General features: G+C 37.7%; 1 long non-coding RNA gene across 1 annotated transcript; it reads right to left on the bottom strand.

Annotated features, from left to right (window-relative positions):
• Nucleotides 1-4,550: 4,550 nt before the first annotated feature.
• LOC130137095 (uncharacterized) lies at nt 4,551-7,701 on the bottom strand. The gene is made up of 2 exons (XR_008815748.1): nt 7,459-7,701; nt 4,551-4,913 (listed from the first exon to the last, which is right to left on the bottom strand). It is a non-coding gene; the product is annotated as an uncharacterized LOC130137095 (long non-coding RNA).
• Nucleotides 7,702-7,817: the final 116 nt, after the last annotated feature.

Raw genomic sequence — 7,817 nt, 5'->3', positions numbered from 1 at the left:
TTATAGGCTTGTCTCGGGTTTAGAACGGCTATGGCGTATTTTAATTAAATTATATTATGATATAATTGTGCTAATTGGATTGGATAAAATAATGTGCATGATTTGGGTGATCATACGTGGCCGACTTGAACGTCGGGTTTGTGGATTGACGTGGCGAATTGTGAATATGGATCCTTTGATGCAATTGGCGTGAAATTGATTGAATTGAATGGCGTGTGCATGCCTGTCGATTTTAAGCCCGGATTGATCGGAGGGCTACGGACTTGGGACGTGTTGACGGCGGTCCGTGTGAAGGCATGAATGGTCGATGTGCCAAATGGATTCGGGCTTGAGACGTGTTGACGGTGGCCCGTTAAAGGTGTGTTGGACCGGGACGTGTTTACGTCGGTCATTGGAAATTGATTGAATAATATGGCTTGGGACGTGTTGACGGCGGCCACTGGAAATTGATTGAATAATGTGGCTTGGGACGTGTTGACGGCGGCCACTGGAAATTGATTGAATAGTGTGGCTTGGGACGTGTTGACGGCGGCCACTGGATTTGTTTGAATGGTATGGCTTGGGACGTGTTGACGGCGGCCATTGGAATTGATCGAATTGTGTGGCTTGTGTGCCTGTGAGACCGGACTTGAGACGTGTTGACGGTGGTCCGTGAGAGGAAAGTTGGTTGGACACGTGTGTGCGATGTGACTGATTGGTTTGGCGGATTGCGAGTGGGAGTGTGTGCCGAGTGATTGTGATATGGTGGTGAACTATTGTTGCGTTATCATGTTTGGACTAATATGCAGGGTTGGCACGTGGTTCGAGGCGAGGTAAGCTTGTCGTGTGAAATTGATTGTGTTGTTTGGCTATTCGCATGTTAGACTTGTCTGGGTACGCATTGGCCTACGTGGGGTATAGGGGGTTGCTTATTGAGACTCGTTCTCACGGTTATTATATAACCATTTCAGATCCGCGATCGTGATCGATTCGGAGATGCCGCCAGAGCTCCACAGGGATTGAAAGATAAATAATTTACCCTGTCTTTTGAGTACCTTTTGTAGAGGAGATAAGTTTGTCAACCACCGCCCCCTTTTGAAAATTGTGGCTTTAAATTTGGTAGACTGGGTTATTGTTTTGTAATAGTGACTGCTTTATGATGTATGCAATTACTGTTGCGTGCTATCCCTTTGTTATTGTTTATTGTCTGGGTTAATTAATTTCGCTTCCGTTTGCCTTTATTGTTGGGTGTTTCGTTTGGGTCGGCGACGCGTCCTGGGACGTCGCGTTCAATACGACCGTGGAAGGGGTGTCGCGAGCCCGTTGGGGTTCGGGGCGTGACAGGAAGTGTCTAATTACAATTGATATGCAGATTCTGAAAAGAAACTGTTCACTCTATCATCGAGTAATAGATTACCGAGTTTACATTGACCATTTCGGTGGTGGACACCAGCTTCAAAAATTGACTGGACGAGGTAGTTTAGGTGACAAGGCGCTACCTAACACATACAAAGAATATGTGCAATTGATCACGCTAACCGAATAGTTGTCAAGCATTGAAGGAGTTGTCAAGTCCTTCGTAGCTTATTCTTTCTTTATAATGAGAAACACAAAAATAACAATACTTTTTTTATTTATTATGGTGAATATGTAGAAGGAAAAGAGAAGGAAAAATAGTTCAAATCTAATTTGTTCATATGCATTTCTTTTCATCATAAGTGATTAGCTCTCTGCGGTATGACCTGACCGATCAACATGGACTTTGGCCAATGAGATGTAGAAATAGTTTGCCATCCTCACAAATAGATAAGTTATAGATGTCTATGTCTATTTATGCACGAAGACAATTACCATTCTAAATATTGTTATTTTATATTTTTTAAGATATTTTTATACCATGCGTGAAAAAGCTATAGGTTCAGTTTTAAAAAATCGAAGGTCAAACAAAACATTACTAGCTTATAAAGTAACATGGTAATTAGTAAATTAGTTTCTTATCTATCTTGCAAAGAGAGGCTGAATAAACGAAGTATAATTAAGATCAGATCTTGAAAGGCTTTTCTTTCTTATTCCACACATATTTTGCTGGATTTATATTTATAGAATCTATTTCATAAGACTCATATTTTTACTTATACATGCAGTATCCAAGCAAGGACTGCGTAAAAAGAAGAAGACGACAGTAATGCCAAGTCACACTTTTACTCCATTGTCGACCATGACGGAGCTCGAAGCTACTGTCTTCCGCCGACGGTGGAGGAAGCGAGGACTTCCTTATGCTTCTGAAGTTGGTTCAACCCTGGCATTGCTGACCAAGTTCTCAACTTCCCATAATTTATGCCCATTTTTCTCACACGTTGCCTTTAATCTTCCCTCATTTTTCCATTGAAAGATCCCAAATTTGACATGAACACAATCACCACATTCTATTTAAGTTCCATCCCTCTCCGTCTTCCTCGAATGAATTCAAAATCACAACAAAATGGTGAGCACCATTGACCTCGAAAAAGCCCCGGCGATCGTCGATACAATCTATTTTTCCTTTTATGAAAGTAATGATTCCTTTTTTTTAATTTTACAAAGTAGTCTTTAGATTATGCAGGACTAGTTATTAACACAAAATAATAGTTAGGTGTCGTAATTTCAAAATTGCTTATGTGAAGAAAAAACTACACCGATAGCGCATTGAAGCTTTTTGAATAAGTCCATTTTTGATAAGTTTGTATTTTTATTTTTCGCACATTCTTATCTTGAAAGTATATGTATTAATTGAACAATTGGATAAAGATGCGATTCAATGGTCATCATTACTTTTTGGGGGGTGAATTAGCAGAGAGGGATGAGAAGAAATTTTGTAAAGTAAACAATGCATGTAAACAAAGAGTAACCTATTTGCTTGGTTTCTAGTTTTTAACTATCGGTGGCCACAATTGCTCTGTCATGACGGGAGTGGTCATGCTAACAGGATTCATCCTCTAACAACTCCCTTTCATCGATTGGGCTTCTCCCTCTAATAATTTCGCTTTGACCTATGTCCTATTTATCTGTACTTTGCCTTCCGAACTTACTAGATATCAAGGAATAAAATAAGAAAAAAAACCTTTACTTCTTTTGATCTTTCCTAATTTGTATTTTCTTTCTTTCTTTCTTCTTATACGAATCAGTCTTGCTTACTAAAAAATAAAGGGTACTCCATGATTACACACAGATTACCACCTTAGGTGTTATTTCTTAGTAAACTACAACCAATTTTGAATTGTTCTTTGTAATGTTGAAGAATTATGTGTAACTTAAGATATGGTAGGAAATATAGATATAACCAACATATTAAAACTACTTAATCTATCTCTTTCAACTCTAAAAAGGCAATCTCTTTATTTTCTCCATAATTAAAAGAAAATTAGAAATGCCATATAATTATAAAAAGTTGGGGAAAATTCTAAATAAGGACCCAAAGTGCTCTCATTTTCTCAAATAGGGCCTGAAGTGGACTTATGTTATCAAATAAGGACCTGAAGTGGCTATAACAGTTTCATAGAGGCCTCACCCCGCCGGCTCTTCGGCCGGCCAAGGGCATTTTCATCCAAAAATAATTTTAACATAAATTTTAGTTAAATTAGATTTAAAATTTAAAAAAAGTTAAAAAAAGAAAAACAGGGGACAGGGCTGGCAGCCAACCCTCCCTGCCTGTGGTCGCCGCCCCATCGCCGGTGGGGTTGCCAGTGCCTCAGTAAGGGCCTGATGGCCCTTGCCAGAGCCGGGAGAGGGAGGCGACCCTCTCCCAGACCTGGGCGAGGGCCAGCAACCCTCGCCTAGATCGAGGCGTGGTTCAGCAACCCTCGCCCACATTTGGGAGAGGGTCGCCGCCCTCTCCCGGCTCTGGCGAGGGTTGCCGACCCTCACTGAGGCGCCAGCGGCCCCGTTGGCCATCGCCGCCGCCGCCCCACCGGCGATGGGGCAACGGCCACAGGCGGGGGTTGGGCTCCCCCTTGTTTTTTTTTTTTTTTTAACTTTAGCTTTTTTTTTCATTTTTGAGTTTGTTTTTTATGGAAAAAAACTGAAAAGGAAAAAAAATAAAAAAAAAATTAAAAGACGAAAATGTCCTTTTTTTTAGATTGATATGGTTATTTCAGACTCTTATTTGAGACAAGGTTCACTTCGGGCCCTTATTGAGAAAATGAGGGCACTTCAGGTCTTTATTTGACACATGGTTCACTTCAGGGCCTTATTATCACTTTGGGTCCTTATTTGAAATTTTCCCTAAAAAGTTGTAACCTATGCACAACAAAATGTTATTACAAAACCACATCATCTCTGGTCTTTGAATAATCCAAGTAATTAAATCAATTTGTAAATCCCATCTCCAACAATAGTTCATTAATGTAGACACATCCCACATTCAAATTACCAAAAATGAATGTATAGTTGGAGTTCTACATGAATTTTCCATAGGAAGCAATCGGTATAGCATCACAGCAAGATTCTTTAAAATGAAAATGCCAATTAAAAAGCTTCTTTCCATATAATAAATTGAAAGTACGTAGATATAGGTACAAATATAGATGTCAAGAAAAAAAATTCCAAATATAAAAATTTTAATACAAAGTTACTACATTTTCCTAATGCTTGAATATAGATACAGATACAAATATAGATATTTTAATAAATAAGTTACTAAATATGTATGTTGCCTTCATATTTGTCATCCTAATGCTTGAATAGGTATACAGTCCTCAGTCCTCACATATGTTTCCTTCTTCTGTCTTACCAAATGTAGCATCTTAATCCTCATTAAATAGGTCGCTCCATTGTGCTCCACTGCATTCATATTTCAACACAAAAACATGAAGGTTATGAATATGGACTTGGCAATCGAACTTTTCGTAGTATCCGTAATGATTCTTGCCTTCCTACAAGCCAGCTCCGGAGAATTTCTGAAAAAAGTTGACGTCCAAATCATCAATAAATTACCAGGAGCACCGCCGCTTACTGTTCATTGTAAATCTGGAGACAATGATCTTGGCTTTCATGAGATCCCTGCGGATTCTATGTGGAAATTTTCATTCAAACCCAGTTTTTTTGACACCACGCTATTCTTCTGTAGCTTTCAATGGCCTGGTGAATTTCACTATTTCGATGTATATGACCAGAAGAGAGATGAAAACCGATGCCACTTTTGTAATTGGACTATAGTAACAACTGGTCCGTGTTTATACAACATCTGTGAAAAATGGAACTCGTAAAATCTACGCTAAGAGTGAAACTTGTGCTTCGAAGGGTTCTAATGAAATAAAGATCGTTGTCTATGTTTTTTCACGGTGTCGATGCGTGAAGATGTCCTTTTGTGCCTTCACTTGCGTTGTAATAAAAATCGATCACATAATTTCTTTTTTTTATTTATGAAGAGAGAGATTTGGAGAAGAAGAAAGAAAAAGTAGTAGCAAATAAAAAAGGGAGAAAAAGAGTTGACAAAAAAGAAGAAGAAAGAGAACACAAAAAACAAATGCAAAGCAAAGCAAGCCTCTCTCCCCCAACAAGCGACCAATTTCAAAACCGACCAACTTATTGGAAATGGGAGTCACCTGGTTGATTACTAGTAGTTCTAGGCTCATAACCAATCTACTGAGAAACCAATCACCCCCTAATCCAGGTCCACTACGTCCAAAATGGTCCAAGGTTTCTTAGCATAAAAGCAAAAGAATGTGTGAATGTGTTACATTAATTTAAAGTTTGTCTCAATTTAATTAGTATTTTGGCACATGCCAACGTGTGTGAAAAATTGGGTGGTTATCCATATAGTGAACTGGATTGTTCAATGGAAAACTGAAAGAAGTGGGCGTTATAAAAGACAAGCATTCGAGAAAAAACTGTTCACGAGAAGTTAGGTGGTTATCCATAGGCGGGAATGGCCGGTAATCTTCTGAAGTGGAGGAAGTGGCAATTACAAATGATATGCAAACTTAGAAAAGAAACCGTTCACTCTATCATTGAGTAATAGATTACCGGATTTACATTGAACATTTCGGTAGTGGACACCAGCTTCAAAAATCGACCGTACGAGATAGTATAGGTGACAAAGCGCTACCTAACACATACCAAGAATATGTGCAATTGATCACACTAACCGAATATTTGTCAAGCATCGAAGGAGTTATCAAGTCCTTCGTAGCTTATTCATTCTTTATAATGAGAAACACAAAATAATAGTACTTTTTCAATTAATTATAAAAGAATATGTAAAAGGAAAAAATAGTTCAAATCAAATTTGTTCATATGCACTTCTTTTCATCATGAGTGATTAGCTTGCTGCGGTATGATCAACATGGACTTTGGCCAATGAGATGTAGAAATAGTTTGCCATCCTCTCAAATAGATAAGTTATAGAAGTCTATTTATGCAAAAAGAAAATCACAATTCTAAATATTATTGTTTTATATTTTTTAGGATATTTTAATATCATGTGTGAAAAAGCTAAAGGTCAGTTTTCTAAAATCGAAGGTTAGATAAACATCACTAGTTAATAAAGTAACATGGTAATTAGTAAATTAGTTTCTTATCTATCTTGCAGCTAGAGGCTGAATAAACGAAATATAATTAAGTTCAGATCTTGAAAGGCTTTTCTTTTCTTATTCCACACATAATTTTTTGGATTTATATTTATAGAATCTATTTCATAAGACTCACAGTAGTTACTTGTATATGCAGTATCCAAGCAAGGACTGCATGAGAAGAAGAAGACGACGCCAATACCAGGTCACACTTTCACTCCATTGTCAACCATGACGGAGTTCGAAGCTACCGTCTACCGCCGATGGTGGAGGAAGCGAGGACTTTCTTATGCTTCTGAAGTTGGTTCAACCCAGGCAATGTTGACCAGGTTCTCAACTTCCCATAATTTATGCCCATTTTTCTCACAAGTTCCCCTTTATCTTCCCTCTCTTTTCCATTGAAAGATCCCAAATTTGCCGTGAACACAATTACCACATGCTATTTAAGTTCCATCCCTCTCCACCTTCCTCGAATGAATTTGAAATCACGACGAAATGGTGAGCACCATCAACCTCAAAAGAGCCCTAGTGATCATTGATACAATCTATTTGTCCTTTTATGAAAGTAACAATTCCTTTATTTTTCATTTTACAAAGTAATCTTTAGATTACGTAGGACTAGTTATTTACACAAAAAAATAGTTAGGTGTCATAATTTCAAAATCGTTTATGTGAAGAAAAAACTACACCAATAGTGCATTGAAGTATTTTTATTTTTGGTCGAATTTTGCAGCGTTTTAAATAAGACCATTTTTAATAAGTTTCTAGATTTTATTTTTCGCAGATTCTTATCACGAAAGTATATGTATTAATTGAACTATTAGATAAAGATGTGGTTCAATGGTCATAATTACTTTTTGGTACGTGAATTAGCAGAGAGGGATGAGAAGAAAACCAATAGATTAAAAAATGTATGAAAACAAAGAGTAACCTGTTTGCTTGGTTTCTGGTATTTGACTTGAAAAACCGGTGGCCACAATTGCTCCGTCGGGACGGAGTGGTCATGCCAGCGGGATTCATCCTCTAACAACTCCCTTTCATCGATTGGGCTTCTCCCTCTAATAAAATTCTCTTTGACCTATGTCCCACTTATATGTACTTTGCATTCCTAACTTACTAGATATCAAGGAATAAATTAAGAAAAAAAAACTTTGTTTGTATTCTCTTTCTTTCTTTTTCGTATACGAATTAGTCTTGCTGACTAAAAAATAAAGGATACTCCATGATTACACATACATTACCACCTTAGGTATGATTTCTTAGTAAACTACAACCAATTTTGAATTGTTC

Source organism: Syzygium oleosum, unplaced genomic scaffold, assembly GCF_021117445.2.
Source record: "Syzygium oleosum isolate NSW1041296 unplaced genomic scaffold, Sole_v2.1 Sole_v2.60, whole genome shotgun sequence".
Lineage (NCBI taxonomy): Eukaryota > Viridiplantae > Streptophyta > Magnoliopsida > Myrtales > Myrtaceae > Syzygium > Syzygium oleosum.
This window is presented reverse-complemented; position numbering and strand designations above follow the sequence as displayed.